This window comes from Muntiacus reevesi, chromosome 3 (assembly GCF_963930625.1).
Source record: "Muntiacus reevesi chromosome 3, mMunRee1.1, whole genome shotgun sequence".
Lineage (NCBI taxonomy): Eukaryota > Metazoa > Chordata > Mammalia > Artiodactyla > Cervidae > Muntiacus > Muntiacus reevesi.
The window spans coordinates 174869491-174882053 of record NC_089251.1 but is presented as its reverse complement, the minus strand read 5'-3'; the positions used below and the strand labels follow the sequence as shown (position 1 = coordinate 174882053).

Genomic DNA, 12563 nt, shown 5'->3' with positions numbered 1-12563 from the left:
TTCCCAACTCAGGGATCAAACCTGCCAAATGTTATATTTTAAAATATAATAATGAAAACAAATAAGTATTTCTTTAAAGATTCTAACCTCTAAAGGAGGCCCTTTATGTTCAAGTTTTCTAGGAAAAGTGTATGGTTTTATTAATTATTAGAACTGTGTAAGAATTTAGGTAGTGTATATAGTGCAGTGGTTCTCAAACTGTGGCCCCCTGGAGCAACAGAGGGCAGCAGTCTTGGATGCTAAGTCGCTTCAGTCATGTCCGACTCTGTACGACCCCATAGACGGCAGCCCACCAGGTTCCCCCGTCCCTGGGCTTCTCCAGGCAAGAACACTGGAGTGGGTTGCCATTTCCTTCTCCAATGCATGAAAGTGAAAAGTGAAAGTGAAGTCGCTCAGTCGTGTCCTACTCTCTGCGACCCCTTGGACTGCAGCCTACCAGGCTCTTCCGTCCATGGGATTTTCCAGGCAAGAGTACTGGAGTGGGGTGCCATTGCCTTCTCCAGTCTTGGATGAGAACTCATTAGAAGTGTACATTCTCAGAATTCACCCCAGGTCTCTGAATCACAAAGTCTGTGTTGTGTGGGTGGAGCCCCGCAGGTGGTGTGGGTGGAGCCTGGCAGTTGTTGGGGGTGGAACCCGGCAGTTGGTTCTCACTAGACCGGCAGAATGCACACTTAAATTTAGAACCACTGGGACATTTTTTTCATATGCCAGTTTAGAACCACTGGTTATTATAACTGGCTGGCTTTTCTTTTTAATCTGTTCTTTTCTCAGTCTAATTCGAGTCGACCTTTTTTTTCGAGAGTTCAGTTCAGTCACTTAGTCGTGTCTGACTGTTGGCGACCCCATGGACTGCAGCACATGAGGCTTCCCTGTCCATCACCAACTCCCGGAGTTTACTCAAACTCATATCCGATGAGTGGTTCATGCCATCCAACCATCTCATCCTCTGTCGTCCCCTTCTCCTCCCGCCTTCAATCTTTCCCAGGATCAAAGACTTTTCAGATGAGTCAGTTCTTCACATCAGGTGGCCAAAGTATTGGAATTTCGGCTTCAACATCAGTCCTTCAAATGAATATGCAGGATTGATTTCCTTTAGGATGGACTGGTTTGATCTCCTTACAGTCCAAGGGACTCTCAAGAGTCTTCTCCAACACCACAGTTCAAAAGCATCAATTCTTTAGCACTCAGCTTTCTTTATAGTCCAACTCTCACATCCATACATGACTACCGGAAAAACCATAGCTTGACTAGATGGACCTTTGTCAACAAAATGTCTCTGCCTTTTAATATGCTGTCTAGGTTGGTCATAACTTTGCTTCCAAGGAGTAAGCGTCTTTTAATTTCATGGCTGCAGTCACCATCTGTGGTGATTTTGGAGCCCAAAAAAGTAAAGTCTGTCACTGTTTGCATTGTTTCCCCATCTATTTACCATGAAGTGATGGGACTTCTTGCCATGATCTTAGTTTTCTGAACGTTGAGTTTTAAGCCAGCTTTTTCACTCTCCTCTTTCACTTTCATCAAGAGGCTCTTAAGTTCTTCTTCACTTTCTGCCATAAGGGTGGTGTCATCTACATATCTGAGGTTATTGATATTTCTCCCGGCAGTCTTGATTCCAGCTTGTGCTTCATGCACCCTGGCATTTCTCATGATGTACTCTGCATATAAGTTAAATAAGCAGGGTGACAATATACAGCCTTGAGGTACTCCTTTTCCTATTTGGAACAAGTTTGTTCTTCCATGTCTGGTTCTAACTGGCTTCTTGAGCTGCATACAAATTTCTAGGAGGCAGGTCAACTGGTCTGGTATTCCCATCTCTTGAAGAATGTCCCACAGTTTGTTGTGATCCACACAGTCAAAGGCTTTGGTGTAGTCAATAAAGCAGAAGTAGATGTTTTTCAGAAACTCTCTTGCTTTTTCGATGAATGATCCAACAGATGTTGGCAATTTGATCTCTGGTTCCTCTGCCTTTTCTAAATCCAGCCTGAACATCTGGAAGTTCATGGTTCACGTACTGTAGAAGCCTGGCTTAGAAAATTTTGTGTGTTACTTTGCTAGTGTGTGAGATGAGTGCAATCGTGTGGTAGTTTGAGCATTCTTTGATATTGCCTTTCTTTGGGATTGGAATGAAAATTGACCTTTTCCAGTTCTGTGGCCACTGCTGATTTTCCAAATTTGCTGGCATATTGAGTACAGCACTTTCACAGCATCATCTTTTAGAATTTGAAATAGCTCAACTGGAATTTCATTACCTCCACTAGCTTCGTTCATAGTGATGCTTCCTCAGGCCCACTTGACTTCACATTCCAGGATGTCTGGCTCTAGGTGAGTGATCACACCATCATGCTTATCCCAGTCATGAAGGTCTTTTTTGTATAGTTCTGCTGTGTATTCTTGCCACCTCTTCTTAATATCTTCTTCTTTTATTAGGTCCATACCATTTCTGTCCTTCATTGTGCCCATCTTTGCATGAAATGTTCCTTAGGTATCTCTGATTTTCTTGAAGAGATCTCTAGTCTTTCCTATTCAATTGTTTTCCTCTCTTTCTTTGCATTTTCTCAGAGTAGAATGAAGAATCTTAAGATTGCTGTTATTTCTCCTTAATCCTCTTTAGCCTTCCTTTGGGACCCAAAAGACGTACTATGCTCAGACAAAAGGTTGAGTGACCTCCAAGAGGAATAGCATCTGTTTAATTGGCTCTGGCATCCCTCACTGTGTGACCTTTGGCACTGAGTTCTTTGACTTCTTTGTGCTGGTTTCCATTAAGGACATAGATGTGATAATAGGTCAAAAGTTTGTTGTAATGAATTGAGTGAGATTATCATGTATTCAAAACATTTCACACAGTGCCTGGTACATCATAAACTTGCAATAAGGGCTTGCCCTTATTTTTTTGGGAAACCTCCTACCACCAGTTGCCTTTTTTTTTTTTTTTGCTGTATTTGTCTTGTGGCAAAAGTATGTGAATAGACAACAAGACAGCAATGGAGGGTGGGGTGGGAAACCAGAAAAAAGAAAAAAATCCCTGTGCTTGTAATACAACATAAAATGAATTGTCTAAACATTTAAACTAACAGTGCTGCTTGTCCTCTGAATTATCTAATCATGTTAACAGCTGTGGTTTGGCAACAGAGGCAGACATCCTGGGAAGATTTTTCTCTTTGTGTATTCTACCTGTTCCCACGTTCATTCCTGTATATTGGGAGTATTTATAAGTTTCTGATTTCTTCAGGATGGCAGGGATAATTCTCCTTTCATAGGATCAGAAACAGAAGGCAGTCTGACCCTTTTATATGCATTCACGGTGGTGGTTTAGTAGCTAAGTCATGACTAACTCTTTGCAACCCCATGGACTTTAGCCTCCTCTGTTCATGGGATTTCCCAGGCAAGAATACTGAAGTGGTTGCCATTTCCTTCTCCAAGGAATCTTCCCAACCCAGGGATCAAGCTCAGGTCTCATGCATTACAGGTACCACCAGTATGCATTTGTAGGTGCTGTTAATACAAGATAAATCAATAGGGTAGCCATCTGGTAACAGTTCTCTCCAGCTTTACAAGGTCTTTTTCCACCTGGGATAAAATTTTCAATAAATTAAATGAGCTCTTTCCTTGACTCCCTGACTCGTTTCCTTGCGATAGCTCCCCAGAATTCCAGTATGTACCCCATACTGAGAACGGCTGCACCGAGAGAAGGCGCACCTCCTTTAAGCAAGCTGGGCAGCGCTCAGCCTTTCCTGTTCCGGGCAAGTGTCTTGGGCAGGTGCTCGCAGAATATGTTCTGTCAGTTTATGTTGGCCAATCACCAGATTCTGTTAGAAGGGCTGTCCTCCCCTGCTCAGGATCTTCCGTGTCGTCTTCTCTTTACCTGGAAATAATTCGAGGCTGAAAGATTCCCTCACATCCTCTGTAACTCCGCATACTTGTCACTGCTTTTCAGGCTGTCTTGGCCATGCGGACTAGATCACGTCCGCTAGTCATTACTCTCAAAGCATGCTGTAGTTTTTCCTTTCTAAAACTTGTATCTGTCATTAGTAATGAAATTATTTACTTAACGCATGCCTTTCCCGTTAAATATTCCGCTTGATGAAAGCACAGGACATACCTGTCTCCCTTTTAATTGTCCAGGCACAGCACCATTGAACATAAGGCAGAAGACAGGTGTATAGAAAAGTACAGCCATGAAGAATTGGCTGTTGTCAACGATAAGTGCTAGCTGTTACTTTTAAAGGTAAACTCTGACAGAAAAATGAGTCAAGATGTTGTGTGCCTTTTATTTTTCTAGTAAAGCATATATTACTCCAGGAGAGACAAGATTTTTCCCTTACATAGAGAACAGTGACAATTTAATTACTGTAACATTTTAATAGCACTTTTATTAAAGACATGCAGCTGTTGTTTACATGTGTGTGCTTAGTCGCTCAGTCGTGTCCAACTCTCTGTGACCCCGTGGGCTGCAGCTTTCCAGGCTCCTCTGTCCGTGGGAATTCTCCCGCAGGAATACTGGAGTGAGTTGCCATGCCCCCCTCCAAGGGACCTTCCCAACCTCGGGATCAAACCTAGGTCTCCCACACTGAGATGGATTCTTTACTGTCTGAACCACTGCCCTCGACCAGTTCTTAATAAAATTTCAGGAATTAAATGGTGAGTCAGTTCTGTTGAAGTTATATCTTTGAAAATCTGATGTGACTCAGGTGTGAAGTCGTGCAGCCAGCGCTGCTTGACCAGTGAGTGTGAGTGAGCGAGCTCCTGAGCCAGACCTCCTGGGTCTGAGTCTGGCCTCGGCTCTCCACTGGTGTGCCGTCGTCAGCTAGGCTTCCTGTGCTTGTTCTTCCTCTGTAATATGGGAGTAGTGGTAGTATCTATGTCGGAATTGTTGTGAAGATTAGAGACTTCCCCGGCAGCAGAGTGGTTCGTACTTTGCCTTCCAAAGCAAGGCGTGTGGATTCAACCCCTGGTCAAGGAGCTGAGGTCCCACATGCCTTATGGCCAAAAAAGCAAAACATAAAACAGAAGCAATATTGTGACAAATCAATAAATAGTTTAAAAATAATTAAATTTTTAAAAGTTTTATGAAGACTAAACAACATATATAAAGCACCATTCATAGTACCACCAGGTTGCGGAGAAGCTTCTCTTGTTAGGGAACCTAAAAGTGAATATTACCACAGTCAGATATGGTAGTTACATTTGGAGAAGCATATCTAAGAGATTAATTTAATCCCTTTTGTCATAACACCTGCTATGACCAGCCTTTTGTGCACAGGGCCAGAGCCTAAATACTTCAGACTTACAAATTGTTTGGTTCTCTTGCAGTTATTCAGCTCTGCCACCATAGTCCCAAAGCAGCTGTGGACAACTCATAAATGAATGAATGAAGAAGTGTTACAATAAAACTTTACAGACTTGAAAATTTGAATTTCACATAATTTTCACAAAAAATCATTATTTTGCGTGATTTTTTTTCAACTTTTTAAAAGTATAAAAACCATTCTTAGTTTGCAGGCCATACAAAAACAGACAGTGGATCATGGTTTGATGACCCCTGATAAGCACACATCCACACACATGATATATTTGTTAACCTTTAAGGAAAAGTTGGGATTTTGTGTTTGATTATTCCCTTACTCTTTCCCTCACTCCCATTTCTGGTGCCAGAACGTGGTTTCAAGTAGTTTTGTAGATATGGTGATTTAATTTACTGAGTGGGCTAAAAGCTGTAGGTAGATTACCTATATGATATAAAAAACCAGATTATAATAAAAACTCAGGATACGCTGGTGATATTCTGGTTCTAAAAATATCTACACATCTATTTTAGTAACTCCCACAAACTTGATACCACAGATTCCCACTGCTAACAAGGCTGTGTTTCTTATGAGAGAATCCTAACTCTGTGAAGTCCCAAAACAAACTCCTTGTGCATTAAGTAATTTCTCCAGAACACGGGCTCAATTTTCATGATTTTTAATCCTTCCAAACTTTTTTGCTGGAAATTGATTTTATTATTAATAAGTCACATGATACAAAAGGATAAGGATATTCAAGTGGAACTTAGTAAAAGGGCAGGCAGAAAAAGTTAAGGGACAGTGGACGCACAGAAAACTGGAAAAAGAGGCTGCAGAATCAGAACAAGTAAATTGTGTACACACACATACACCCCCCACACCCCTCAAGCCCCTAGCCCGTCAGATAAGAATTCACCTGGCATTAAAACAGTGAGTGGGGCCAGATCACCTGAGGGCTGAGGCCAGGGAGGACTCCAGGAGAGATTAGCTTGTTCTTAAATAACTACATCTGTCAACACTCATACTGGGTTTACTATGTGTGTGCTGCCCAACACTGTTCTAAGTGCTTTACACATATGTATTTAATCTCAGCAACTACCCTGTGAGGCAGGTATTATCTTACAGATGAGGAAACTGAAGCAGAGAGGTTGAGTAACTCACCCAAAATCATAGCTGAAAGAACCCAGAACTAAGTCTGTACTCTTAACTGTACTCTACTGCTGCCTACTCTGTTTGCATTAATGGCCAACCCCCACAATCATACTTTACAGATAGGTTGAACATTGAGAACAATGTTTTGGGATCCAGGTTTGGTAATAGTCTTTCAGTTCAGTTCAGTCACTCAGTCATGTCCAACTCTTTGCGACCCCATGAACCACAGCACGCCAGACCTCCCTGTCCTTCACCAACTCCCGGAGTTCACCCAAACCCATGTCCATTCAGTCGGTGATGCCATCCAGCCATCTCATCCTCTGTCGTCCCCTTCTCCTCCTGCCCTCAATCTTTCCCAGCATCAGGGTCTTCTCAAACAAGTCAACTCTTCGCATCAGGTGGCCAAAGTATTGGAGTTTTAGCTTCAACATCAGTCCTTCCAGTGAACACCCAGGACTCATCTCCTTTAGGATGGACTGGTTGGATCTCCTTGCAGTCCAAGGGACTCTCAAGAGTCTTCTCCAACACCACAGTTCAAAAGCATCAATTCTTTGGTGCTTAGTTTTCTTTATATTCCAACTCTCACATCCATACTTGACCACTGGAAAAGCCATAGCCTTGACTTGACAGGCCTATGTTGACAAAGTAATGTCTCTGCTTTTTAATATGCTGTCTAGGTTGGTCATAACTTTCCTTCCAAGGAGTAAGCATCTTTTAATTTCATGACTGCAATAACCATCTGCAGTGCTTTGGGAGCCCAGAAAAATGAAGTCAGCCAGTTTCCACTGTTTCCCCATCTATTTGCCATGAAGTGATGGGACCAGATGCCCTGATCTTAGTTTTCTGAATGTTGAGCTTTAAGCCAACTTTTTCACTCTCCTTTTTCACTTTCATCAAGAGGCTCTTTAGTTCTTCTTCACTTCCTGCCATAAGTGGTGGCAGATGGTGTCATCTGCATATCTGAGTTTATTGATATTTCTCCCGGCAGTCTTGATTCCAGCTTGTGCTTCCTCCAGCCCAGTGTTTCTCATGATGTACTCTGCATATAAGTTAAATAAGCAGGCTGACAATATACACCCTTGACATACTCCTTTTCCTATTTGGAACCAGTCTGTTCCATGTCCAGTTCTAACTGTTAATTCCTGACCTCCATACAGGTTTCTCAAGAGGCAGGTCAGGTGGTCTGGTATTCCCATCTCTTGAAGAATTTTCCACAGTTTATTGTGACCCACACAGTCAAAGGCTTTGGCTTAGTCAATATAACAGAAATAGATGTTTTCCTGGAACTGTCTTGCTTTTTCGATGGTCCAGTGGATGTTGGCAATTTGATCTTTGGTTCCTCTGCCTTTTCTAAAACCAGCTTGAACATCTGCAAGTTCACGGTCCACATATTGCTGAAGCCTGGCTTGGCGAATTTGAAGCATTACTTTACTAGCGTGTGAGATGAGTGCAGTTTTGCAGTTAGTTTGAGTATTCTTTGGCATTGCCTTTCTTTGGGATTGGAATGAAAACTGACCTTGTCCAGTTCTGTGGGCACTGCTGAGTTTTCCAAATTTGCTGACATATTGAGCGCAGCACTTTCACAGCATCATCTTCCAGGATTTGGAATAGCTCAACTGGAATTCCATCATGTCCACTAGCTTTCTTTGTAGTGATGCTTCCTAAGGCCCTCTTGACTTCACATTCCAGGATGCCTGGCTCTAGGTGAGTGATCACACCATCGTGATTATCTGGGTCGTGAAAATCTTTTTTTTACAGTTCTTCTGTGTATTCTTGCCACCTCTTCTTAATATCTTCTGCTTCTGTAGGTCCCTACCATTTCTGTCTTTTACTGAGCCCATTTTTGCATGAAATGTTCCCTTGGTATCTCTAATTTTCTTGAAGAGATCTCTAGTCTTTCCCATTTTATTGTTTTCCTCTATTTCTTTGCATTGATCACTGAGGAAGGCTTTCTTATCTCTCCTTGCTATTCTTTGGAACTCTGCATTCAAATGGGTATATCTTTCCATTTCTCCTTTGCTTTTCACTTCCCTTCTTTCCACAGCTATTTGTAAGGCCTCCTCAGACAGCCATTTTGCTTAGCATTTCTTTTTGTTAGGGATGGTCTTGATTCCTGTTTCCTGTACAGTGTCAGGAATCTCCATCCATAGTTCATCAGGCACTCAGTCTGTCAGATCTAGCCCCTTAAATCTATTTCTCACTTCCACTGTATAGTCATAAGGGATTTGATTTAGGTCATACCTGAATCGTCTAGTGGTTTTCCCTACTTTCTTCAATTTAAGTCTGAATTTAGCTATAACGAGTTCATGATCTGAGCCACAGTCAGCTCCCGGTCTTATTTTTGCTGACTTCTCCATCTGTGGCTGCAAAGAATATAATCAGTCTGATTTCAGTGTTGACCATCTGGTGATGTCCATGTGTAGAGGAGAAGGGTGTTGTTGGAAGAGGGTGTTTGCTATGATCAGTGCATTCTCTTGGCAAAACTCTATTAGCCTTTGCCCTGCTTCATTCTGTACTCCCATCCCAAGTTTACCTGTTACTCCAGTATCTCTTGACTTCCTACTTTTGCATTCCAGTCCCCTATAATGAAAAGGACATCTTTTTTGGGTGTTAGTTCTAGAAGGTCTTATAAGTCTTCGTAGAACCATTCAACTTCAGCTTCTTCAGTGTTACTGGTCAGGGCATAGACTTGGATTGCCGTGATAATGAATGGTTTGCCTTGGAAACAGAGATCATTCTGTCATTTTTGAGATGGCATCCAAGTACTGCATTTTGGACTCTTTTGTTGACTATGATGGCTACTCCATTTCTTCTAAGGGATTCCTGCCCACAGTAGTAGATATAATGGTCATCTGAGTTAAATTCATCCGTTCCAGTCGATCTTCATTCGCTGATTCCTAGAATGTTGATGTTCACTCTTGTCATCTCCTGTTTGACCACTTCCAATTTGCCTTGATTCATGGACCTAACATTCGAGGTTCCTATGCAATATTGCTCTTTACAGCATCAAACCTTGCTTCTATCACCAGTCCCATCCACAACTGGGTATTGTTTCTGCTTTGGCTCCATCGCTTCATTCTTTCTGGAGTTATTTCTCCACTGATCTCCAGTAGCATATTGGGCACCTACCAACCTGGGGCATTCATCTTTCAGTGTCCTATCTTTTTGCCTTTTCATAAAGTTTAATAGTCTTTACATATTTTTTAATATTTACATCAATGAATATATCTTCTCAGTTACTCATTCATAGAGCCCCTGCTTTTCTCTGAACTCTTGCCACCCAAGTACTATCCAGCAGATGTTCCCTATTCATTCTCTCTCCTCCACCTCAGTTCTAGCTAAGCCATAGCAACAAGAAGAGAAACTCATTTGGATAGCACACCCTCATTCCAAATCAAAAGGAGTTTCGTTTGTCTTGTTCAGTCACTCAGTTGTGTCCATCTCTTTGCAACCCCATGGACCATGGACTGCAGCATGCCAGGCTTCCCTGTCCTTCACCATCTCCTGGAGCTTGATCACACTCATGCCCATTGAGTCAATGATGCCATCCAAACATCTTGTTCTCTGTCATCCCCTTCTCCTCCTGTCTTCAATCTGTCCCTGCATCACAGTATCTTCTAAAGAGTAGTCTGTTCACATCTGGTAGCCAAAGTATTGGAGATTCAGCTTCAACATCAGTTCTTTTAATGAATATTCAGGACTGATTTCCTTTAGGATTGACTAGTTGGATCTCCTTGCAGTCCACGGGACTCTCAAGAGTCTTCTCTAACACACAGTTCAAAAGCATCAGTTCTTCGGCACTCAGCCTTCCTTATGGTCCAGCTCTCGTATCCATACATGACTACTGGAAGAGCCATAGCTTTGACTAGGCAGACATTTGTCGGCAAAGTAATGTCTCTGCTTTTTAATATGCTGTCTAAGTTTGTCATAGCTTTTCTTCCAAGCAGCAAGTGTCTTTTAATTTCATGGCTGCAGTCACCATCTGAAGTGATTTTGGAGCCCAAGAAAATAAAGTCTGTCACTGTTTCCCCATCTATTTGCCATGAAGTGATGGGACCAGATGCCATGATCTTCATTTTTTGAATGTTGAGTTTCAAGCCAGCTTTTTCACTCTCCTCTTTAACCTTCATCAAGAGGCCCTTTAGTTCCTCTTCACTTTCTGCTCTCAAGGTGGTATCATCTGCATATGTGATGTTATTGATATTTCTCCTGGCAGTCTTGATTCCAGCTTGTGCTTCATCCATCCTGGCATTTCTCATGATGTACTCTGCATATAAGTTAAATAAGCAAGATGGCAATATACACCCTTGATGTACTCCTTTTGCAATTTGAAACCAGTCCATGTCCGGTTCTAACTGTTTCTCCTTGACCTGTATACACGTTTCTCAGGAAGCAGGTAAGGTGGTCTGGTATTCCCATCTCTTGAAGAATTTTCCACAGTTTGTTGTGATCCACACAGTCAAAGGCTTTAGTGAAGTCAATGAAGCAGAAGCCGTAACAATTCTTGCATGCTTACTTGAGATAAAAATAGCATCTTTGATCTTACTGTTCTCATTACCCTTACTTAGATGGCTTGGCTTTCAAGCACCACAAGGAAAAAATTAGTAGATATAGTGAACATTTGTTGCTTGCTTACTATGTGTCAGATATTCTCCTGTGCAATTTATTATCTTTCATAATTCTCCTAGCAGCACTATGACTTGAGTACTTTTATTGTCTCCATTTAGGATTATAGATAATGAGCCGTGGAAAGCTTAACTAGCTTGACCCATGTAGTAATAGAGCCAATTTTGAGCCCAGGTTGACCCCAGAGCTGGAGCTCTTAATCAGTATACTGGACGTGCTCACAGATAGCCTGGGTTAGGATTGGATTATACTAATCCATCATAAGTCACTCAGTTCACCAAGAACTGCATTCTTTTTTATATTTGCTAACTTATCAGATTGACTTTTTAAATATATTATTAAATCGTACTTGGTACATAATCACACTTATGTGAGCTGAGGAATCTGTCTGTGCCTTTTAGCCTGGATAACTTAATGCAAGTAACCCTAGCTACTCATGACCAGAGAGCTTTGTAGGTTGCTTCCAGGCTGCAGATTTAATTCTAACCTGATGATGCCCACTTGGTTTTTATGGTATCCATGCATGGTCATAGCACTTGGTCATATACCCATGTTGTGGAAAAATCCACAAGCAGATTTATATTTAATTGTACCTAATGAGAAAAGACCTTTCTGAATCCACGGACTCTTAAAATTTCAAATGTCTCATCAGATAACCTTCCCTATTTACTTGTTACTTTTACAAGTAAAGTTTCAATCAAGTCAGCAAGTTTCAATCTCAAATTGACTGATTTTCATTTTATCACTCTCTTCAGAGACATTCTTATGACCCACTGCAGATTTTCAGTCTCTCAAAAGTAAAACCCTCTCTCCTAGTCTTACTCTTTAAACCTCATACCTAACAGTATAAGTTATTATTCACTTTCTTGATTATAACATAACTTTTGACTTGCAGTGCCTTAACATTATTGTATAATCCCATGTAGCTAAAACACTGAGACTACTGGATTGATAGCTGTTTCTTCTGACATCAGAACACTTCATTTAGTAGCTATATAAGTATATGCTCAAGATTGGGTTTTGTCCATGGCATCTATCAATTTAAAGTACTAAGATTTTTCTATTTTTAAGCATTTTTATTAATATTTAATTTATTACAGCTAAATTTAATTAAGTCTGCTGATATCCAAATCCATTTTTCTGTCATTAGCAAATTTTACTTGTTAACTGTTTTGGAAAGCAGATGTGTTTGAAGCCTTTGAAGTGTATTTAACCAGTGGCAGTTGCTAAAATGGAGGTGATGTTGCTTCAGTATAAAACAGCAGCATATACAGGTTGGTTCTCTGACAGCTCAGAACCCTGTAGCACCAATGCTCCCAGCATTGGTGGGAGCAATGTGTTTTACCTTGAAAGATGCTAAAATAAAATAGAAATGAAGACTAGCAGACACCAAACAGGGCGAATGGAAATTTAAGATAATCATAATCTTGATGTGTTTCTAGAAAAGAGTAAGCAAGCATTGTTTACTTCTGTAGAAAGAAAAGTTAGGAGATATATATT

General features: G+C 41.2%; 1 protein-coding gene across 6 annotated transcripts in view; it reads left to right on the top strand.

Annotated features, from left to right (window-relative positions):
• STXBP5 (syntaxin binding protein 5) overlaps positions 1 to 12563 on the top strand; it is a 156081-nt gene that overhangs the window by 70119 nt on the left and 73399 nt on the right. The gene's annotated exons all lie outside the window — the stretch shown is intronic.